This window comes from Lutjanus erythropterus, chromosome 2 (genome assembly GCF_056507025.1).
Source record: "Lutjanus erythropterus isolate fLutEry1 chromosome 2, fLutEry1.hap2, whole genome shotgun sequence".
NCBI lineage: Eukaryota > Metazoa > Chordata > Actinopteri > Lutjaniformes > Lutjanidae > Lutjanus > Lutjanus erythropterus.
This window is the reverse complement of record NC_139318.1, coordinates 4,207,144-4,232,687: the sequence shown is the minus strand read 5'-3', so window position 1 is coordinate 4,232,687 and position 25,544 is coordinate 4,207,144. Positions and strand designations below refer to the sequence as shown.

General features: G+C 38.9%; 1 protein-coding gene across 1 annotated transcript in view; it reads right to left on the bottom strand.

Annotated features, from left to right (window-relative positions):
- Nucleotides 1–25,203, bottom strand: part of plxnb1b (plexin b1b) — a 159,706-nt gene extending 134,503 nt beyond the window's left edge. The window contains exon 1 of the mRNA XM_084726514.1: nucleotides 25,157–25,203. The gene's annotated coding sequence lies outside the window, so the exon portion shown is untranslated. The remainder of the gene's footprint in view (nucleotides 1–25,156) is intronic.
- Between the last annotated feature and the right edge of the window lie 341 nt (nucleotides 25,204–25,544).

The following is a 25,544-nucleotide window of genomic DNA, read 5'->3' as shown; positions in this document are numbered from 1 at the left end:
CAACTTACGTAATGTTCTTTTAAAAAAAGACTTTCTGGAGTGGACAACATACACAGATACTGATGAATCTGCATCGCTGTATATCTGTCAGACTCTACTGTTAATCTCACTTTAATACAATGTTTGACAGTCAAAGGAAAAGGAGCATTCCACAGTTTTCCATTTGATGCAAAAACATCAACAGCAGCAGCGGGAGCTCCTGGTAAGATTATGGTCCACATTCTGAAAGGACTGCTCACTTCTTTAGCCGTCTGTACCTGTAATCTGCTTTTCCCATCATATAAAATCCACTCGGAAGCAGCTTGCACCATGAGCTGCTAATGCTGTCACTCGAGTTACGGAAACAGTTTACAGTAATGCATCTTAATAAAACTGACGTAAAAGAATCCCACCTCCTGAAGCTCAGGATTTCTGCGTCAAATTCCATTAAAAGATGTGAAAAGTCTGTACAGTCCTGCAGTAACACTAATGAAGAGGAGTTCTAAATGAGGCCATTGCCTTTCGATTGCCTTCTCCTACGCAGGATATGGGGTCATAGGGTCGTTATAGTAATCAGTTTGTGGTCCATGATCAATAAGCTGCAGACTGAACATGTGTAATCAATAAAAGTCCTGAGGGAACATTTTTATTTAACAGCCCTGTCTGTACAAGTACAGGTCAACCAGCAGGGTTCCTAGAGAGTGAAACTTTTACAGTATTATATTTTAGACCAACATTGATAAAGCTGATTGTTATGACTACATGGTTCAACCGTCTGATTTATCAACACCTAATATGGAAGCAGGATGGATGTGATGAAGACCGGGAGCTTTCTAAATGGTTTCACTTTAAGCAGTCAAACTGGTTTTCCTCCCATCTCGTTTCATCACACATCAAGAGGTAATATGACATACGAGATGATATCTGTGGGGAATGATTTAAAAACATTTCAGTCGCATTACAGCCACAGAAGATCTGCTCTGTTCAGACAAACTAGTGATTTTGTTTTGGACTCAAAGCTGAAAATATTTCAGGTTAACCCTTAATGCTTTATTTTGAGCTGTACCAAAGCCATAAGCCTGTGCGTGTGTCCTGATGGATGGTAGGAAGGTGTGTGTGTGTGTGTTGTTGTTGTTGTTGTTGTTGTTGTTGTTGTTGTTGTTGTTGATGTGAGTGACTTGTTGCATATAGAGGTCCTGACACCATGTTCTGTTCATGTCCTGCTACTGAAATCAACTCCGGCTGGACTCCTTTGGGACATCTGTGCTGAACACACACTTCAGAGTATCCAATGACGTGCGCTGCTCAGAATCCAGGAACACACGTATATCTAAAAAATGTACAAATATGATAACACTGAATTCAAAGTTTGAGTACAAACTGGTTTTGGGAAAACCTTGTATAACCACAGGCTCACTATCACACCTGTTTCATACCCAATAAACAAAAGTTAAGGATTTTTTTTGTCATAAATCAGCCAGGAAAGTTTATGTTAACAGGTGCTAAAAGTGAGCAAGTCTAGGATTTTTATACAAGTTAAAGCTTCAGAAAAACCACTGTGAGAGCGGATGGCAGTTTAACAGCTTACATATGTACACACCTGTTCTGGTATGTTCAACTCTATAAATTTTACATCTCCCATGATGCCCATTTCCGTTAAGACAAAATTAAGTTACATTTTTTTATGGGATTTCTACAACAGTATATCGTGTAGGTTTTAAAAAGGAAAATAATAGATAGAGATGAAAATTCACAAGAAAATACTTGGAAATTCTCTGAGATTTAAGTGGTAAAATTATGAGAAATGATGTGTTTATAAAGTCATAAATTTGCACAAAAAAGTCAGAAATTCTTTGAGATGGGAGCCTTGCATTTATTTGAAAAAACTTGGATAAAATTTTGGTTTTATCCCTTGTCCCACATGACTGATCGATTTAATGAGCTGTAGTTTTCAAAAGCTACTTGGATAGATGCTTTTATAAAATCTGGGCTTTTAGCCAATTACTGAGAAGAAAATATGAAAGGCTGTCAAGTGCAGGTTAACCTGACACTGACTTTGCTATTCTGCACCCCACAGGGAAAAACATGAGTCACCACAAAGTTAAAAGCCATCTAGATTTCGGTGGAATACGGTGGAAAGTACCACAAAGAAAATGAAATGAAAAGTACTTTACCATAATGTTTTTTAACCTACAATGGCCCTCAGAAGCTGTTGTAGATTTCTGTTGAATTGAAGAGTTCATAATTTCGTATTAAAGCTAATAATTACTCTTTTCAAGACTGTGTGGACTTGTATGGCTCAGCCTACCTTCAACCTGAGCAGAGGTCTAATTTAAAAACTCAAAACCCCTGTGGGGGTGTATAGAGCCTTTAAGGATCTGTAGAAATTATAATTACAGGTTATAAAGTATCTAACAATAAGTCACGTGTGCAGTGTAACTTAGACTTTAATGTTACATAATCTGTGCACACCTGATTTATTATGAAATGAAAAATATTACACACAGCAAAGCTAAAAGTTTTATTCTTTCCATGTTTAGCCTCAGAGCTCCAACGCAACAGTCCTGCACAGAACCAGGATTACAAAAGTAAACAGTGTGCAGATGACATTACATCAGCTCATTCTTAAAAAAGTGATCATTAAGGCACGTGATAATGAACAGTCAGCCTGAGCTCGTTCAGTGGAAACAATGTCTAATGTGTTTCTGTAAAACAGCAATAATGCCAAAACAGGAGGGGGAGTTTGTGCAGTAAAAGTTTTACTGCTGCCTTCGCTGATCATCACTCCTGCTGAGTAACACATGAGGTAAACCACCAACACTTTACTGCCGCGCTCTTTGTTTGCACAAAGAGGAACTAAATGAGGGGAAGCCAAGTTGGGTAGATTTTAAGGATGCGAAAGAGTGTTTTTATGTTTACTTCAGTCGATAATAATATTAGATATTTTTCATTTCATTGCAGCAGCACCATGTGTTTGTTTTCCACTGTTGGAGTTTGCCTGTAGACACAGTTTTATTACCTCTGCTGATTTATGGATCACTAAATACTTCACTGCAGACAAATAATATCAAATGGCATGAGAATAGTTAGAATTTTGGCAGAAACTTTTACTTTTTTCTTCAGCCAGTGAATCCTTTAAATATCTTCTCACTCATGTTAAAACATTGGAATTATTCAGAGGGGAAAATCTGCTCCCTTTCTAAGCGCACAAAAGTATTAGTTGCAAGAATACTTCAATCCACCATATGAATATATTGTGACCACAACAGGCCACTGTGCATCTCTACCAGCCCTGGGGGGTCCGGTTTTATCAGCAGGACCCCTGCAGGTCCTAGGACTTGGTTTGTGTTGACGTTTCAATGGAAGGAATGTTAATGACAGACAGCCTGAGATAGTCTTCTGACAATCTGTCAACAGACCAGCACAGGAGGGCAAAAACATTTGAAACAAATAAAACAATACAAATAAAGAATAAAGAAACACACTGAGATAGGGATGCATTGAATGTGGAATTCTTGGCCGATATCAGTGTTTAAAGTAAGTTTGTTCTGATACTGATACCAGTATCAGACAATCCTTCTCATACTTCCAAAAATGTAGAGTCTGGAATCAACAAATATGCAAGTCCATGCATGATCATCACCAAATTTATTAGCCCCGAAATAGGAGCCTGCTACTTCCCAGCAGTATCCTGTGTACCAAATTTCATACAGTCAGTGAAGTCTTGAAGGAGCTAAAACCGATCCTGCAAACCTTACTAAGTTACTGACTAAATGTGCAAAATCTTTGTTACTGAACTTATTTCCTGATTAATTTTGTAGAAATCCATACTAAAATCCCAAGCAGACTTTCTGAATTCCCTTTCTTTTATTATTGTGAATGGCACTGGACTGAACTGTTTTACAGATGGAGCCTCTGAGATTGTTTTGAATGCACTGGTTATCAGATCAGTACTCAGTTTCATCCCATACATAAAGTTCAGGTATAGGAATCTGTACTGGGAAAGAAAAACAGTATCAGGACATCTCTACTTTAAAATAACAATATAACTTCACGCCCCTTCTGGTGGACCACCATTGGGCTTTACCTCTGACAAAAGGAACTGTAGTCAATGGCAAGAGACAAAACAGTTTTTGATCCCATTAAATTTGTGCCACAAATCACACATACAATGTTTGTCAATTTAAAAGGTAATTTTACAAGTCTCAGAAGTTGCTAACTGTTGTAAAACTACAGAAGTATATGACTATGAAGATTCATGACTGGAGAGACTACACACCAAACAGTCATGTTAATAGCTCAAGCTATGGTGCCTGTGTGTTAACATACCAGGATGCGGTCACACAACAGTGGGTCTTGCTCGTTCTTTCTCTTCACGGCTGATAAAACAACCAGGGGTTGCTGATAAAACACATCAGGTAAGATACCATTACAAGGGACAGCGAGATTGTGGTTGGCGACAAAGCCTAGAGACAAGAGATGAAGGTCACCGAGTGGTTTTGTATTAAATTAAACTGCAACAAATTCCGACTTTCTTGTCTTCTTCTTCTATTTTAAATTGACACAAACATCATATGCATAATTTGTAGTATAGATCAAATGAAATTTGTCTCTTGCCATAGAGTACCGGTCAGTTTTTTTCCAAAGTTAGGTCTCAATGGGCACACCAGAAGGAGTGTGACTTTGCCTCTCTATTTAGTCAATAACAAATGCCAAAACCAATGTTTTGCTGTTTTTGTTGTTATTAATTCCCCTATTTGTGCCAGGGAAACAAAGATACTTTGTTAATAAAAAATGATTCACTGTCTTTGAACAAGCACAGAGTTGTGTCCAGGTGGCAGGGCCTCAACTAACGATTATTTTTTATCATCAATTAATCTAATTTGTTGCCTTTACTGTCCACCAACAGTCCAAAACCCAAAGACTATTCATTCATTATCTTAAATGACAAAGAAAAACAGAAAATCTTCAAATTTAAGAAGCTGGAACCAGGAAATGTTTGACATTTCTGCTTGAAATATGACAAAAAACATTGTTGGCACAACAGATAAATATCAGCCACTACCATCTGGCTGATAGTAGTCAACAAAGGAAATGCTGGCCTATAATGATGCTCTTCAAATGATGTGGAGTACATTTTAGTTATTCTGTGCTGCCTGGTTCAAAAGAAAAAGTAAAGCATTTGTGACTTTTGTGAGTTTACAGCTATTTGTATATCAATATGTATTTGACAAATATAGAGAAAAGATAGAATAGAGATTTTTTGTTAACAAAAAAACTTATGTGGAAAGTGTTAATCATAAAAATTTGGTCAAGTCAATCAAGTTTTTTGATTTTACCATGTAAAAAACTGTTTGTGTGTTTGACTGGTAGCCATGTTTGGATTGATGCCAAGTTCACACGAAGGTTAATGAAGCTGAACATGCCATTTGCATGTCAAACAGGATCTGTCCACACTAGTGCTGTCAGATTGTGTTGTACCAGGTCAACATCCACACCGACCCAACAGTATATTACACCACAACTGAAACACATCCAGATTTTCTTTCAAGGGTTGACTTTACAGTCACACCACTAAAAACCAGAGTCCAACATCGACAGCGGCTACGTGCAAAATGTGAATTCAAATGTATGTTGGCAAATAAAATAAATAAGGTCAGCCATTGATGAGTTGCTGAAGTAGGTCTGCTTCACTACAAACTCCAATCACTCCAACACATACGGACTACATTTTGTTTTGTATTGACTGTGCACACTGGCGGCAGCATGCAACATATACAACCATCAATAACTGCCTCGAAACTGTCAACAACCCTCGCTGTCCATCATCACTAGAACTACCTTCATTTTATCAAGCTAGCTAACCAGCTGTATTATCACTACCACTGGACACACACAAGTCCAGCTCAATGTGGTCTTCAAAAAAACCTCTTAGACCATAAAAATCTGCCATGATGGATTTTTGCTAATTTGCATGATGTGACAAGCAGCAATATGAATACAACTTTTTGGATTTTGACTCCATTAATACACCAGACCTGTCAAAAAAATGGCAGACATCAATCAAAATACTTCAAACGGAAGGGGTTAGTGGGAAATTGGCTAACACTCATTAACCACTTGTTCAATCATTATAAATCTCAATAGAAACCTTCAGGATGCGTTTACTGACACATTTTGAGCCTGACCCATAAGGGGCACCACAAATGCCACAAACGTATCTGAAAACCTGGTGTGCCAAATTTCAGTGTGTTTGATGTGTATTTTCAGCGGGAAAATATTAACCAAAATCTGAAGTGCTATATTGATTGGTTAAAGTTGACGAGGTCTATCACATATTTGCATAACGCAAGATGCATTTGTACGATCCTGATTAAAGTCACTGGAGACATTCTGTGCTATGTCTTGAACATACATGAGTTTAATTCGTTCAGAATCTATGAAGGTGGTGGGCAACTGCAACACTGCAGGCTTTGTGATGATGAAACAGGAGTGTGATAATTCTCACTCCTTTTTTAAACAGGATTAAACGAGCTGAAGTGACCTCTGTGAAGCCTGTAACCTGCTCGTTGCTGCTCACAGCTTTTATTTTGGCTGATTTAGCTGCTTCCTTTATGTTGAGTGCAAATTTGAGGCCGCTAATTGACACTGGTGGCTATATTTTAATTAATAATTATATTGCTTTAATGACCTCATATCTTATGCACTTTTATAGCCAACTGAAAAACATTTTGGCCAGTATCTTTTTTTCTTTTTACCAGACCAAAAAGTTAATTTTGGAGCCTGCCAAGAGCACACAGGGCTCAACAATAAGACTTGCACACTTGCCCAGGGCAAGGAAAATGTCATGTTGGGCAAGAAAGTCTGACAATTCACTTGCCTGACCGCACAAGTTGGAAAAAAGAATTAAAATATTTAGATAATCGATTAATTGCTTAAGTAATTCTTCACAGAAAATAGCAAAAAATGCTGTTTTTCAGCCTCTTAAATATGGAGACTTCCTGCTTTTCTTCATTTATTATCATATTAAAGTGAATATTTTTGGGTTTTAGACTAAATTAGCCATTTAAAGACATCACCTTGGACTGTGATAAACTGTGATGGACATTTTTCATTATTTTCAGACATTTTATATACATTGCAGCTCTGAATTAAACAAGACAATTAACTTAGTCTTTTTTGTGTTAAAAGTCAGTCTTACTCACACATAAATCTCAATGCTAATCAATAATTAGATGAAACATCTCATTGCAGCAACAAACTGATACATTAAGGAGACTCAAGGTAACAGAAACTATACACATAAATATACACAACTAACTTTTATGACTCCAGGATTTTATTCTATGCTGCTAGTTAGCTCCCACAGAGAAAGACAGAGGGAAACTTAAAAGCAGGCAGCTTACTCAATAAGACAGACCAGGTGGTAAAGATAAGACAGACAATTGTTCTTTGTGTGAACTACACTTTAATCAGTGTTATGTAATCTGTCATATTGCTTTGTTTTAAAGACATATTGCCATCACATTTTTACAGCAGCAAGAAGAGAGCCTGAGTTACAGTTTGATGTGGACAAACTGGACACACATTTTCTTCTGCTTATTGGCACTCATGGCACAACTACAGATGTCACTACTGAACGGCTGTTTGAGTTACATGAACTTGGGAGGTGGGGCGAAAAACACACCAACACACACACTCACAAAACCCCCTCAGAGCGCTCCATAACCCTGGAAACAGAGGCTCGGTTCATTTGCAGCCAGATTAAGGCGACTGAGGTGGAGCGGGTGGAAAAGATTATTCCTAGTAAGCAAGAAAAAAACCCTTAAGCTCTCCATTAATAACATGAAGGGAGTGTTATTTATGAAAGCTGCCTCAAGGCTCATTGGTATATACACACAGAAGTCTAGTATGTTGTAAACCAAGCTGTTATATTACAGCAACACAAGCCCAGCAATGTGTGCGACACACAGCATATATTCTGGACTGTGAATTAGTGGCACAGTGTGGTTCTGGTTTTATTCACCAGGATTACAGTACAGTAAATGAGGAATGGAACCAAAATTTCAGATCGGCTTAAGGAATGCCTAAATCAAAGCCTTGTAAATCCAACCCAGCGAGGGCAACAGAGCTGCCTGTACACTGCGACGCTGTGCACCGCGGCTCAGCTTACCAGCAAGTGGCAAAGGTTGCCAGGAAACACTGCGGGCCCACAGGGCGTTCACGTTCACACACAGATACCCAAACACACAGATGCAGTCACATATTCATACAAACATTTCAACAGGAGTCTGAGTACCTCTGCACTGCTAAAAGCTTCAGTTGGGGGATAAAAAAAAGGTCCTGCTGAAGGAATATCATGTCAAAGCAAGGATAACAGAGCCCTGTGACCCCTGACCCCTGTGGGAGTGTGAACCAACAGGAAGTGTCACGGTAAGATGACACATGATAGGCAGGTTGTAAAAATACTGCTCTGCTGAGGAAACATGTCGACTGTCTGTACATGACAAGTATGTGACACTTTCAGAGGGTATCAGAAGGTCACCAGGAACTTCAGACAACAGCAACAGCAACAATAACAACAATAAGATGACAACTTTAACTATTCCATCAGCCATTTATCAAGATAAAATACCTAACATTTCCTGGTTATGCCTTCTTGAACATGAGGACTTCTCTCCATTTCTTACCACTGCAAACTGAACACTTCCTGTTTAACAAATCTTAACTCAAGGGTCACTCACTAGCATTTTAAAGAGCTTTGAAAAGCATTTCATGGTTGTCATTATGGTCATTACAAGTATCTATACTACATGTTTAAAACAATACAATTTCTGTTACTTCTTTGAAAGAACAGCTGTATTTTAAAAAAATGATTTAAGAGTTCATTCAAGACCACAGTTCAGTTCAGTCTCTTTCTCCTGTCTGAAATTTGGCTTGCAGCAAAACCAATCAGTGTTTAATGACTTTTAAAAGGTACTGAGGGAAATGACCCAGTATCAAGAAGTATTGAAACTTATCCAGTCAAATCAATCAAACAATACCTGCAGTTGATCTTTTTTTGGACCCAGATTTAGAAAAAACTACTTGTGCATGGTTTTGCTCACAACCGATCATGACAAGCATTCAAGCTGAGATAGCACCTCAACATTTAAAACGCCTGTGGCGTCTGTTTAAAAATAAATGGATAAAATGTGGAAGGATTACTACAGGAATGTTTCCATTCACATGATGGCTACTCTTTTAGTATTAGTGCTACAACTACTGATTATTTTCATAGCCAATTAATCAGTTGAATATTTTTTTCTATTAATTGATTAGTAGTGGTTTGGTCTATAAAATGTCAGAAAATGGTAAAAACTGTTGATCAGTGTCTCCCAAAGTGCAGGATGACGTTGACGATGACTTTTGTTTTCCCCGCAACCCAAAGACATTCAGTTTACTGTCATAAAGGAGTAAAGAAACCAAAAAATATTCATGTTCAAGAGGCTAGAATCAGAGAATTTTTCCTTCTTTTCTTAAAAAAATACTCAAAGCAATTAATTAATTGCCAATATAGTTGCTGATTAATTTAATAAATGATTAATCAGTTACTCATTGCCGCTTAAATTGATATTAATATCACTTTAAGGGTACTGGTGTTGCAATTTTATTAAAAAAAAAAATGCAGCCATAGTGTACAGATAGTAAAAAAAAAAAAAGATAAAGAAGAAAATGATCCCATTTTGTCTGCCTGAGATTTTCTTTTCTTGGCATCAAAGAGGTATTTTATAAATGTTTTTATATAAGTTTGAAATTCAGGTATTGTGACAACATTAATGATCATTATCAGATGGAACTGAATGCCTTACCTTTAGTTTTTAGTTGATAAAATATGCTTTTCATATGTATGGCACTGACCTTTGGTAACTTGTGGTGGTCATGAAAAAAACAATTTAACAGATTAATCAATCACTGTAATGCTAAATAAACCAACCTGATGCAGGCAGGTCTAAATGCTTTAAACAGTGATTCTGACATTTTTTACTGCCAATTTGGCTTCTACTTGCATGACCAACTATGGGCCGGGAAAAATTTATGTCCATTGCTTATAAGCCCTTTTAAAGCTCACTGTATCATTTCAAAGGGCAGAGTGTTGTTTCAGCCAGGCAGGAGCAGTGATATTCAGCTCACATACCTAAAGGTAGGTAGTTTCAGACATCCCAGGAACATTGTTCTGTACTAGTGGGGTCCACCAGCAGCCGGCCAAGGTCCTGAACTTTTAACACGCCTGTCCAACATTCGTCTTTGGCTTTCCATAGCAACCCCCCTTTTCCCAGGACAGAGGGTCCCTCCCCCCAGGGCGTTTAAAGGGAGTTAAAGGGGGGCTGAGTCGATTTAGGGGGAGCTGTCTTGAGAAAAAGGGCGTTTCTGGGGAAACTGAGCGCTCACTGTTCTCCAAGAGCTTTCATGGTTGCCACTTGGCAACAGTCGGCTGTCGGCATTTCAAAATGCTGCTTTTCACGCTCGCCTGCGTGCCGCGAAAAGCCACACACACTAACACGGAGAGAGGAAAAGAAAAAACCAGGCCAGTGTCACCACAGCAGATGCCTCTTGTATTGTTGCCTCTGGAGTCAAAAACCAATGCTAGCCGCCTGACGTCATGTAAATGATATTCAATTTCAGGCGCACTTCTAAGTCCATTCATTTCAAATCATAAGCCAGGATGAATGGCCACCTGTCTGACTGCAGCCATGCGCTGCAAAGAACAATTCAGAGAGAGCAAAAGCGATTTCACACAGATTAACAGGCCCTAAATCTGCCCAGACATCTCAAAGTTTCAAAATTAACATGTTCCCACCAACACTTGACTGACTTTCAACATAACTTCTAAAACTTGTCTTATTTTCAAAGGAGTTGTTCAGATGCTGCAGCTTGGACGCTCGAGGTTACCTTCCAGATGGTGGACACTCCTCCTCAGCCACACCCACTCACCTGTCCTTCCTCTGAGGAGACAGAAAAGGAGTCTGCAGTAAACACCAGCTGTTTTCCGACTGACAGACAGGGGTGGAAACACTCTCACATCCTCCTCTCCCTCTCCTCCCCCCTCTCTCTCCTCGAGGTACGCCTTCACCTCTCTAACCCCCACTTTTTCCCCTCAAAATCCCTCCTCTCTGGTTGGCTGGTCTTTTCAGCCTCCTCTTCAACAAAAGAAACAAAGGAGGCCGGGCCACTTTCCCCGTTTCCCCCCCTGCTGAGAGAAGCAGAAGGGGGTACAAGACCTGCAGACCACCCCTTCCAAAGCTGCAAAGACCCAGCACAGCAAAAACTGTGTGCAAGCAAAATTTCTTACACCAAGGGGTGAAAAAAAAAAAGAAATCATGCAAACTACAAGCAAAATCGCACTTTTCAGCATCCTCTGGAAAATGCACAGGAATGTACAGGTGCAGGCAATAGCAAAAAATGCCAAAGCAGAAACCATCAAAGCCCAAGCTGTTTATGGATTCTGGATCAGTTTTCCAAAAACTAAGGCGTGTGCGGCACAAAGTGCATGAACAAATGTGTGTGGTTATGCACGTGTGTGCTGTGTTCACGGACTTCTAAAGCTGTGGGAGCTAGTTGGAGTTTTAGACCTTTGTAGCATGGATGTTTTTGTGGGGTGGGGCATTATTGGCAGTTCTTCACATGTTGCCATTTTCCAATGTGGTGCTGATCCGCGCTGCCAAACAGTCGTTTTCCACTGAAGGGACTTAACAACATGGAATGGAACATGTAGCCATTGTCTCTGGTTCTGCTTTTGTTTCCACTGTTCTCCGCCCACTTTGAGGATGGGATTGTGGAACTAAATTTGGGCGCTGCTCTGGAGGAGATACTAAATGCAAGTTCAAGCTACTTTCATGGATTTCTGGCAGAGCTGCTGATAGTAAAAAGTCAAGCTGCACAGAGCACTGTTGCCAGGTTGCCTATGGCAACCTTTTTCAGAAATTGGCAACCAATTCAGTAGCAACCACTTTTTAACAAATAAAAAATAGGGGCAAAATGTGCACCCCAACATAAATAACTGTTTAACTATAACTATTGCAACAAATATTAAACATTGCTGTTACAGTCAGAAACAGACGATGCATGTCCAGATGTGGTGTAAAAGTTTGACTACCCCATCTGTACCACAAACCAAGGGGCAGATTGATTCAACTAACAAAAAAACAGATTATCCTGAAATGCAAATAGGAAATTTGTGAAATCCTGGGAGTCTTTGAGTTAGGTGGAAAATTATGCTGCAAAGCATGTACAACATATACTTTGATAAGTGACATATCAAGTTTACATGTTCAAGATAGCACATCCTACAGAACCACAGGTTACTGTAGTTAAGCTTTTAAACATTCTTTTATGTAACATTTTTATTATTATTTAAGAGGTACCACACACTTAAACATGTTTTTAAGCTGTAAACTAAATTATATGACTGTACAGAAGTTTACAATTCAGTTCAAGTGTATTTTATTTTATTTTACAGATAGCACCAAATTTTAACAAAGTTATCTCAGGGCACTGTGCAAATAGAGCAGGTCTTGACCATACTCTTTATAAATCCAGATGTTTCCCACCAAGAGCAAGCACTGAGGCAACCTTGGTGATGAAAAATACCATTTTTTGCTAACCCTCCAGATAGTATTTTTCAATTTTGGCACATTTGATGGCTGTAGAAGCTCTGCTGGAGAGAATTCTTTCCCTTGATGGCGCTACCATGATAAACAGCAGGCTGCCACATGGTTGGTTCGCCCCCTACAGTGATTGTCCTGTGCACCCTTGGCCGAACCCCCTCCTTGACCCCTTGCCCACTTTTTAGCATTTTCAAAATTATATAGTTGATGGAATTAGGCTGATGATGAAGTTCCACCTAATTTATACAAAATATAAGGTAAATATATGATCAGTTTCAGCAAGTTTACTACTGCATCTGTATCAACCAAGAGAAACAATAATTTGTAAAATGAAGAACATGTGCTGGTCAAACAAAACTGTCCAGGCCGTCATCAGAGGGAGGTTAGAAAAAGATCTCTCAGCATCTGCCACAAATGAGGATACAACCACAGACATAACAAGATTATAGAAAAATAAAGTATCACAAGGTGCAAAAACACTACACATTGGCCATGATGACCATTTCAAATATTAAAAGCAAATCAGTATCAGCTCCATGTCGAACATTGTTATCTATTCCATAACCACTTACTTCACTCATCTACCAAACAGTGTATAAAAACAATTTAATTATCTGATGGAGCCGAGCTGGCCCTGCATTTCAATGATGTACTGTAGATCCACAATCCAGGACTTAGTGCAAAAGTCTTAGCAGGTTCTTAAAAGTTAAGATTACAGGAAGCTCCAAGTTACAGGTACAAGAAAATTGAAAATGATTGAAAGGAACAATAATTTCTTTTTGACGATATGCTTTTCATAAAAGGTCTCACACTTCACCACGTGGTCAATCTATGCCACATAGTTTTTACCGGACCCTCCCATACTGATCAGGCATATTTTATCAATCTCTATAGAGTATTCAAATTAAATACTGGACCCCGTTCTATCTATATGCCAGCATTATAATTCCATGTTGATGTTATTCTAACTGTCATGCAATATTAAACACAATTAGTCAACATTTCATGGTAATGTGTTTTTCCTCATCAAAGGGGCTCATCCCATCTATATTTGCATATCAAAGTGTATCAGCATAATAAAAACAAGTTTTAAAAAAAGTTTATTTTTATTTTATTTTGCATCAACTATTTCCTTCTTTTTTGAGGTATTGCCTACAAAGAGATATGATCAATAGTCAATTGTTTATAGAGCTGCTTCATTATTGGTGCAGCCTCCCAGCAGTACTTTTAACTCTTTATATTACTCCTCTACTCTACTACTGTGCAAGAGTAACAGTATGTTAAGTTTAGAGTTAGAAAGTTACATTTAAAGCAGCGCGCCAAATAATTTAATGCTATTAGATATCATGAGTCCAAGATGATCAGTGAAATAATGTGATTTTTATGACGATTTTGCTATGTGTCTTGTGTTAACCAAGTATGAAACAGCAACACCTGAGGAACAGGTTTGACCATGTTGTAGTCATCTGCAATCTACACATACAGTGAAAACTGATATTTATTACAACATATCAATAATAAGTCTGCAACAAAATGGAGGTGATAGAGCTGGTATTGAACCTAAATACTCGTGGCAGTGTGACTGTGAGCCAAGTACAGAATCAAAATCGTACAGGTACAAGTACAGAATCAAAAAGACGGTTGGAACCAAATTCTTAGTCAGATTTTGTCTACTTATTGTCTTATCAAATGTGTCCTAATGTACATTACATTTCTAGCCATTTTTTTTCCACTCTTGTACGGTTTCTCTGTCAAGAAAAAGAGGCTTTTAAGAGGCTTGGCCAATTTTGTTCGATGAAAAAATGGAGCAGAAGGCAGGACTCAAAAGCAAGGCTCGCCCAGGGCAAATAAGATGCCATGTCCACCAAGAAAAGTGGCAAGGCAAGAGGTTATACATATATATATAAAAAAAAAGTTTAACTATTATGCTACTTTCAGCCTCTCATATGTGGATATTTCTTCTTCATTTGCATGGTTCTTCATTTTCTTATTATCAAGTGAAACCATAGAAATGCTTATTTTTTTCTAGATCTGGATGTCAAAAGGATTGTCTGCAGGTATCGTTTGACTAGAGAAGATTCCACTCGGCACTGGGTTATTTCAATCGATACATCAAAGGTATTGAATACTGATATGTAGTTCTAATGACAATTAACTTAAGTCTTGGTTGTTAGGTGATAACTGCTAAAAAATTCAAACAATTTGTACAGGGGCAAGTAAAAATTGTCATCAGGCACATAGATTCTTGACCGTATAAGTGAAAAAAAACATTAACAGTGAACCGTGGAAGGGAATCTGTCTCTGCTCATTTCATCATTCTGGCACACATATTAAAAGCTTTTGGAACAATCCCCAGCCCCACACAGCGAGAGTTTCCAGTCCAGAAAAATTATAACACAAACCCATTATCTAATCTTGTGTCGGCATTGATCTGGGTTTAAAATTAGAATATCAGATTTAGATCAGGCTCCACTTTAAGACAGTAGAGAGGATTAAAGCTTGGGTTAAGAGTAAAGGAATACTGTCTTTAACCGAAGGGCCTCATAAGTACAGAAGAACACCGGTGTGCATGTTGGTGTGTGTTCAGCACTCCTTCCGCCCTCACCTACCCCAGGTACAGGTCTCATCTTCTCATAGCCAGTGCGGTGACAAAGCCCTTCTCATTCATGTCACCTTATCTCACCAGCCGGGCCTCATTCTCTGAGGGCCTTCTACAGACGGCTGCTTCAGCCCCACGGAAAGATGGGAAATGATATGCGAGCGTAGGTATGCATGAATGCAGGCAGGCACAAGGGAATACTGACAAAATGAGAGCTGCTCAAAGTGTCAGGTGTTGAGTTAGGAGCGATGAATTGCAGACAGGAAGGATGGGATGAAATTGTGTGAGTTTTGCACAAGAGATTGATGTATGGATGTTGTAGAAGGATCTGAGTGAGAAGATAGGATGTTTGCAGGAAACGAGGAGCAGATCAGATCATGCTGAATGCCCTCCGGCAGAAGTGAGCAATGGAGCAAGAGGAGCCATCGCATTTCCTTACTAAAACCTTTCCACTGCTTAAAATAAAAGTAAAACAGCAATACAAGAAAGTTTGTCTAGAAGATGTCAGGTATACTTGTACTTACTTGAATTTTGATTTGCAAACCTAAATATTAATACTTCTTTTCTATATACATGTCCTGACTCGGTTTGACTCAGCCCAGTACACCACAATTAGTATTTCTATTAGAACAGGGCTACTCACTTGAAGGTCTGTCTTTTAACTGAAGACAAGCAGCTTAATTTGAGTCAAGCACTTCCTATAAATTTTTCACAATGAAAGTCCTGTGTAAGCTTTTATTATGAAGCAGCAAAACCAGGATTTTTTTTTTTCATCAGTGGTAACAACTCCTGTATGGCTGAAAGCAAGCATGACAGTAAAATACAGCAGATACCTGAATCTAAAAACAGCAACACAGGAGAGAAACTCAACTTCAAGCCACAGAGATTAGTTTTGAAAGAACCGAAATGTCTTTCTCTCTGCTCTCTTGCTCAGAGATGAGTTGAATATGACAACACAAACTTGGTTAAGGCAGTTGCCATGGGTTGGCTGCAGTAGGCGAGACATTGCCAGGAGGTGGAGGTGGGTTGGGCTTGTTTTGGCCCCACTCCAAAGTAGGTCCATCTCAGGCATGACTTGGCACGGCTCGGCACAGTGTAAGTAGGAATGGAAATGCAGAGCATCTTGGTTTGACTCAGCATTAGCAAAAGTGCCAGTGGAAAAGCCCCATTACAGAAATGAAGGTTGGGTACCAAATTCAGTACTTAAGGGTACAAACCAAATTCAACGGGTATGTGAACATGCATCTGGGTGAGAGAGTATCATAGATAAGGACAAGTTAGTCTACATGGTAACAACAAATTTGGGGGGAGACAGATGTTCGCAGAGCCTATGCATACACCCTCTGATGTCAAAATTTATGTCACACAGACGTGGAAAGTATAATACTGTCTAACATGGACAGTAAAACTTAAGGTGAGACATCAACAACTTCTTCAGCATGGTCACGTAATTAATCAGAAAATTGGATAAGTTTTTGTTTGAGATCACTGGGTTTTTTCACTGTCTTGGAGGACGTTAGCTAAGCATTTTTACTAGAATTAGCCAACACTCAGCCACCAGCCACAGCCAAAATTCCTTACCAACATGCTATTTAGTATGCTAAAACACTTTAGTATATAGTATGTGAATTGTACAGGGGAAATTATTACATTATGCAAGCACTACAGTAGCAACAATACTAACAGCAACAACTTTTGCCCTGGTGACAGACCCAGACACGCTAGGTTACAGGGACAGGTTGTGTTAAATGTTCTAAATTAATGTTTAAAATGTTCTAAATAAATAATATTGTTGAAATGGAGAAGCTTTGACATATTTTTTTTCAGCTGAAATTACAATTTGTTACAACAGAGAGAGTAAAGTGCCGAAAAAGGTACCATCATATACCAGTACTGAACTCCAGGTACTGGTACCGTGTTGTTTTAAATATGAATGGTGCTCAACTCTTATAGTTATTCATTCTAATTCATGTTCAGTTTGACATACCAATGCCTTCATGCATCATGTATGTCAGTGATATTAATGAGTAAAAGAGTTATTTTCTAGTTCTTAGTCATTCCAGTTCAAGCTCAGGGGGAAACTGTTCTTCGGTAAACCATCACATCACGTGTACTCCTGGTTCAACACTAACCTTAGGCAAACACCAGCTTCATTCATGACAGAACAACTGTAGAGCACACACACATATACACACCATGAGCTGCATGTGACTGAAGCATGCAGCGTACCCTGATGAGTTAATAATTCACACTCTTACAGAGCTCTTCACATGCTGCTTCAAAGGGATTTCAACACTTGAATCTATTTTACAATCCACAGCACTGTGTGTATCTGGGTCTCCATTTACATATCTGCATAATGAACAGGCTACCCTGTCTAATTAAATCCTTAGAGAATCCTTAGCAATGTTATCACTGCTCTTATTATCAAAGAAAAACCTAACCCCCCCCCCCCCCCAAAAAAAAAAAAAATCAAGGCTTTGCTGATTCAGATAATGGACACAGAAAGAGCGTTACTTCATCCTGTCCAGTTTGTGGCTTACAGTTGTAATGCTCACTGTAAGCAAAACGCATGTGAGTGGAACTACCAGTGACTGGAGAGGGCAGCCAGTCAAATGTGCGTCTCCAGGAACAGTGGTGCATCTCATAACGGCCTCCCCAGTAGCAAAAACAGACAGGAAACCATCATATATTCATGGTGCTGTGTGACTTTAGGGGATTATTTCAATCAGCCTGAAACTCAACATCAATATGCAAAAAAACAAAATCACCCCCACTGAGTTATCTTTTTACTTTCATCTCAATGTTTATGTACAAATGTGCATAATCACTGCATGAATATGTCATGAATATGAACATAAACATGAATGAGTATGTCATGGACCTCTACTACAGCATAGAACAAGTGTACAATATACCACAGAGCAAGAAACTACCAATTTCATTAAATGATGCATGAAAACATCTTCAAATCATTCCCCCACTACACTGACACTTTGAGATACTGTCCTCAGACAAGGCTATATTTAATGTCTGCTATCTTGAGGTGTCCTACAGCGTGGTGGTGGTGGCATCTATAAGTAGGAGGGGCAGCGTGTATCAGATTCCGTGCCCGTTCTTTATCCCTCCGCTCAGGGTTTGCACCGCCAGCATATTGTCCCTAATCTTAGTGCATCTGTTGGCTCACAAAGCTCCATTAAACAGCTAGACCACTCTGATAAGGTTACTGACTTAATGCTCAGTGACATAATTAAATTGAGTATTTAATCTGGCCATGGGAGTAGAGAGGCCCTTAGCCCCTGCCGGGCAAGCCGAGCGTTCGCACGTCGATCTTCAGCTGCCCTTTCCAGATAACTTGTACTTTGATCCCCTTTGGGGTGATCGAGCTCTGCAACGGGCGAGATAAAAGCTGGTCAGAGACAATGTTCACTCCAAAGATTTGCGGTCAGCTGACCTCCCCTGTTAGTTTCTGGTCCATATGAATCCATTAAGAAGATGGAGATGCTTGTGATTCTAGGATACTAGCATGTAAAGGCTGGAATATGCTTAAAAAGTAGACCAAACTAGGTTGCACCAAGTGTCTACAGACATTGTAGCTGTTACGAGGTTCCAGCATTGCTAAAACAGAATAAGCTGCACACTTTCATGCAGCCTCTCCTTGAAAGCATTCATGGTGTTGCACTCAGTTTGGATGCACAAAAAGTCACAGCGGTAGTCACATAAAGAATGAAAAAAAGACTCCGTACTTTTACACCTCTACACATCTGGCCAGCTGCTGTGCAAAATAGACATGCTTGTCTGATAGACATGCCAGTTCTGATATCAGAAAGCTGTGCAGAAGGAGACTATCAGGCGCAGTTTGATGATCTGACAAGACTTTTGTCACTTTGGCACTTCAAAACTATCCATGGGTGTATTCTTTTCAAAATGCAGTAGGTTTATCACAGAGGAAGGAGGTTAAAGCTGCCAGTATACTTCATTAGCACTGCTTGTCAGGTGCTGGTCGAGTAGCTTCAGAGACCCCCTTCCCCTACACCTTTCCAACATCACAGTGGTGGAGTGGGGGGGGGGGGGGGGCTAGGGCTGGCAATTTATGCATTTTTTTCAAAAACACTCTGACAGTCAAATGCATTTCACTCCATGATTCTAACTGCCAGCTGTCAGTACAGAGGTGAGAAAGCTGAGGTTGGACGTTCTCTCTTAAGCCACCTTTTTTCATTCTTTACATTAGAGATGTTCTGATCAAGTACCAAACCATACCAGTGCATTCAAATACAGTATGCCAGTTAAGAAATCCCAACAGTGTGATTTTCAATACCATCATTAATACACTTCTCTTTCTATTAAACTGATAGGGAGCTGCTGTATTGTAGTACGCAGCTTAGGCCACTAGGGGTCAGTCGCTGTGCAATAGAGATACACCGATTTCAATTTTCTTGTCTGTTTCCAATTTCCGATTTTTTAAGGGTCTGATCTGCTGATTCCAATTTTGTCAAATTTTCATTCTTTCTAACTATAGTATAATTCATTTACAAACATTTTTGCAACTTTTCTTGTAAAACTGAAATTAGATGTTCATAATAAAACACTGACTATTAAATATCTTAGTGCTCCACGTTACAGCCAGGCCTTTCTATACTACACTGGATCTCCTAGGACTTGATTTCACGTGATCTCATGTGGAAGCACATGTAAACGAATCTGAGACTGATGCCATGCAACAGTTTGTAGGATAAAAAACTTGGACACTGCTGTGAAGTAGCGGGGTCCCATTTCAGGGCTAATAAATTACATGATATCAGATCAGTGCATAGACTCATGTACTTGCAGATAACCAATCCAGCATTTTAGGCTGTATCAGAGGCATTTCTAAAACTTGGGATTGGACCAACCCAACTCTGCACAACTATTTGTCATTTTTCAGAGGCATGTGAAACATTATCACTGTATACCAGCAGAAAGATAAGGTAAGACAAGACATCTCTGCTCTCTATGTGAAGGTCGGTTTTTGAAACTTCCTACCTGTGTGGCTCTCCAGGGCTATACACACATTTGACTTCCAGAAAGGTCGGACAAAACCAACCAGATTTGTTTGGGCATAACTCGTTCTTTACTTTTCTCTATATCACATCTGACTTGGCACCTTGCAGTGACAGCTTTGTCCTGACTGTGTCATGCTCGCAGATACTTCATCAACGCCCAAGCCGATGAGCTAGTGCCATCACCAGCCAGTCACAGTTTATCAAACCCTCAGTCTATCCTTGATGTCTCCCCACCTGTTCATTATCAGAACGACAGCATAAATGTCACAACGGATGCTCAGAGAGACAAATGACGGGAGTGTTCCCTTATCCTCGCAGACAACGTTTGCCCTTGCACCTTCACTTCGGCTGATGAGAAAAGTTTGCATTGAGGACATTTGTTTGGTTGGAAACGGGGTAATAATGAGGCTTTGACACCATATGCTCCCTGTAGTCCCTCCAGCTGCCAGACTAAGAAAACAAGACCAGTCAACACCCAACCCCCCTGCTAACCTTTTAACCTTTGGCACCTTGACTGTGACAGAATTTTGAGGTGAATCTTGTTTATTGGAGAGGCATTTTACCACCTAAGCTGTCACAAATCCTGTCTGGTAAATGCTGACAGCTGCAAAGTTGCCACTTATAAGCTAAGTGAAATTACTTCCACACACATGAACAAATGCTTTAGAGCTGCAATGACTAAACAGAAAATCAATTATTAATTGATCACTAAATTAATCACCAACTACTTTGATAATTTGAGTTTGAGTAGTTTTTCAAAGAGAAACTATCAAAATTCTCTATTTTCAGCTTCTTCAAAGTGAATACTTTGTGGTTTCTTTACTCCTTTATGACAATAAACTGAATATCTTTGAGTTGTGGAGAAAACAAGACATTCGAGGACATCATCTTGGGCTTTGGAAATAACTGGTTGACATTTTTTCACCATTTTCAGACACTTTATAGACCAAACAACTAATCTCTTCATCGAGAAAATAATCAACAATGAAAATATTTGTTAGTTGGAGCCCTAAAATGCTTTATTATATTTTTTGTCCAAACAGAATTCAACACTTTTATTAACACTGCTTAAGGCTGGGTAATACAGAGACATATCAATATCGTGATGTAAGACTAGATATTGTCTATCGTGATACAGCATAAGTGTTGTGTTTTCCTGGTTTTAAAGGCTGAATTGCAGTAAAGTGATGTCATTTTCTGATCTTACCAGACTGTTCTAGGATTTGCCTTAATCCACTTAGTCATTCCAGTCAGTCCTCATTAATGATGATTATTCATCAAAAACCTGAATGTGTTAATAGTACTTGATGAAAGCACCAACAGCCATCCCTACAATATTGTTGCAAAATTAATAAATATCAAAAATATTGTGATTTTTTTTCTTGGACCAAATTGCCCAGACCTACTATAAAATCATCACATTTGCACTATTTGAGAATTTATAGTATATGAATTTATAGAGGATGTGTATATTGAAATATATATTGTATACTGTAGAACAGTAACATATCAAGATTTTATTTAGAACACGGCCTGGACGATACGGCTGAAAAACCTATCACGATTGTGAATCTTCATATCAGTTGATAATTATTGATCATGTAGATTGTGACTGACATCAAAGGGATGGAAGCAGTTGAGGTGATAAAATGAGTACATATCACAACATTTTTGACCAAATACGTTTACATTGCAACAATACTATAGGGATGGCTATTTGTGCTTTCCAAACAGAGATTTTTTAATAAATAATCATCACTAATGTGGATATAATGACTAAGTGGGTAAAGTCAAAAGGGAATACTTAAGAAAATTACATCACTTTACTGTATGTAGCCTTTAAAACCAGGAAAAGACAACATTTATGCCATATGGCAATATAACAATATGCAAAATCTATCATGATACAGTCTCATATCACGATACAATATAATATTGATATATTGCCCAGCCCTATTAATAACCCATATCGTTCAGTCCTAACACTGATACAATAAACTCAGTATGGTAGATGTGTACCTGCTGTGATAACCATCAATTTTCATACTACAGTAGACCATAAAACTAGTATGCTGCTGTAACCCTGCATCTGACACATCCCACAGACAGAAATTCTTCTTCACTTTCCTTTATGACAATAAGAGTGTTTTGTAGGTTGTCTAGACTGAAATTATTAAAACAACAAATAGTTCTCTTCATTTATCTGACACCTCTTTAAAATTACATTTTTGTGCGTCTGAAGTCTGAACAGGTCGAGCCTTTAGAGGGTCAAATGTGCACACACCATAATGACAGCATTTATACACAAGGCCAAAGGTTATTTTACAAGTCCAGACAGCTCCGGGTGCTGGTGTCTGACTTTAACCAGGTACAAGTACAACAAACGTGCAGGCTACTAGTCCTGCTAATAAACAGTCATTCATTCAGGGGCAATGAAAACATGTGTTCCACTTAAGCCTCAAAGAGTTCACTTAAACATCCTTTCTAATTGCAAACACTCATAGTCTGACATGAACCACAGCTCTGACTTGTAGAAGCAGTGGAAAGCTTTACTTATAACTTGTCACACTTGACCAATTTTCAGTAGCAGCAGCCGATCTTCATTTTAAACGAGGGATAATTTGATTTGGGTCCAGCACAAAATTAACCATGTTACAAGGCTCCAGATGACCTTCTGTTTTAGTGCAGCTCCACTGGCTCACACTGCTGTCAAAAATAAGTTAATTCTCAAAACATGTTAATCTTTGAAAAGAATATTTGTAGGGATTAACTGTATAAAGATAAATAACGAAAAAAAACGAAAAATAAATAAGTTTGAAAACCTGAAAATAAGTTTCCATATAAAAGTGCAGACAATCATGTGAGCATGTGCAATGTCTGGGCACATCCTAGTTTTCCCAGTGCTACAGACAATCCAAAATAAATGAGCAATCATCATCATCATCATCATCATCATCATCATCGGGTTGGGATATTCCATCTCATTTCCTGGCTTACACTAAGCCATCAATTCTGTTATGAGGCAATAGGAGCAGATGGCTGGGGTTTAAGAAGGCACTAAACTGTGAAAGGAGACCATCACCCATGGGACACAAAAACACAGGAGGTCACACTCTCTCGCTGGCAGCCCCTCTGATGAACTGTCGGCCATGACACTTGTTTGACCAAGTGTATTTTAATCAACAATTAAATGCTGCACAAGTTACTGTAAAAGACCTGCATCTGACCTCTGACTTTAAAAAGTATGTTATTAGCCACAGCACTAATCTCTGCTGGTGATTTTGCATTGCTTATATTGACTTGCACTGCCTTTACTTTCAGTTATTTATCTATGAAGGTAGCATTTTTGACAGCTAAATGTTGTAATGGAAGAGTAATCATCCTTGATTGAAATACAGTACTCAACTCATATAAATCTTACTAAATTAAAATATTTCTTAAGATGTAATTAAGTCATTTGATGTATTGTTTTGTTCTTCAGCTGATTTTCTGAATCAAATTGTATTGTAAAATGCACATGTAGTCTACTGTATTTTCTATGAACAGAATACTAATACTAACCTTTTATTGTTGTTCTGTATGGACAAACACAAATACTCTACAAAATACAATGCAAAACAGTTTTATGAGTTATTAGGCTTGTCCTGCAAAGTTGGCACTCACAATACAGGAATAAAACCTGACTGATATATTGGTTGGCCAATATTATCGTCCAGTATCTGCCTATAACAGCTATATTGGTCTATATCAGTATTGGCATATATGTTGACCAATATGCAAACATATCATGAAAGTGATCATTTTTACATTTGTTTTTTTTTTTTCGGTTTTCATATTAGGATCTGACCAATATTGGATTTAGAAAAATGATGAAATATACAAAAAATACTGCCTATAAAGCTAACAAATAAACACTATATGCACTGCGTTCTGACAAGTAAAGGTTTCATTATTGATGCAGATCAGACAACATATATGCCAATACTGATATAGACCAATGTAGCTGTGACAGGCCGATATCAGCCCAGTATACCAGTGAAAGTTTACTGTTTCAGTGCTTTTCCTAACAATGGCATCTGCCCCTAAAATCCAGTATTGGTTAGTCTCTGGACAAAAAGAGCATACTTTGATTAAAAACTACATTTTTATACCTGACCGACCTGCTAATCACACAATCCTCATTCACCAAAGTTAGAAATAAATCTTGGTGAGTGTTACAGAAACAACATGTGACTATTTCGGTGTAAAATCCAATTGTTTTCGGTCGAGAGAAAATGCTGATTTGGAGAGAAAGTGCAAAGTTAGAAATATCCCAGAGTCGCACTGGCTGCTCAGAGTGCTGGTCCACGGCTAGTGGAGGTAACATTGGCCGCAGTTGTTGTGTTGCGTTGAGGAACACTGAGAATTTTGACACTTTATCTCTCACATGCCAGTGCTGAAGACTTCGCTTCATCACTTACCATTTAATTAGCGTTAAACGTCGGTCACACCTCCTACAAAATAATGAACATTAGTGATGCTAGAGTCACGGAGTGACGACGCCTAGAGGTTGTGTATTGGATAAGTTAGCTAACACAAGTGAAGAGGCTCTCTGTTCACCAGTTATTGCGCTTTTTGGCGCTAGCTACCGAGGCTAATATTGGTTAATAAGCAAAAGCCTTAATGAAGAAGCTGCCAAGAGTTAGACCATGCCTACGAAATATGTTTAAACTAGTGAAAAGTTGTTCTAATGACGTTACGACTTCATTTATACTTATATTCACGAGACAGAAGCTCGGTGATTCAGGTGGAAACAAGTAGAGAAACATACGCGGTTGTAATTTAAACTGAGATAAATAAGAACAAGAGTAGTAACAGAGGAGGACTACAGAGTCCAGACTGCCGCTCACCTTGCTGTGTTCAACTCTTCAGTCACTCGCTCCAAACGCTGGTTCACAGAGTGAAGCAACTTTTCACCGGTTTCACTGACTGTAAATTATCCAGTTTGTCCGCAGCCGGTGCTTGTGTACGCAGACAGATAACGTTACTTCTCGAGGTTATGAGCTCACAAATTCCATTGTCGTTCAGTCCAGACTTGCAAAATTTCCTCTCGGGCATCCAACTTTCACTTGTTTACACGCACAACGTCCTGGTTAAAAAAGAAACAAAATCAGTGCAGTTACTCCGCGCAGTCAAAAGTACCGCTGTGTAGTTTCTTTGCTCTGCTTGGCTTCACTCAGCAGGTTTCTCCTCCACATGTAGCCGGTAAGTAGTGGTGGGAACGGTTTGGTGCTGCGC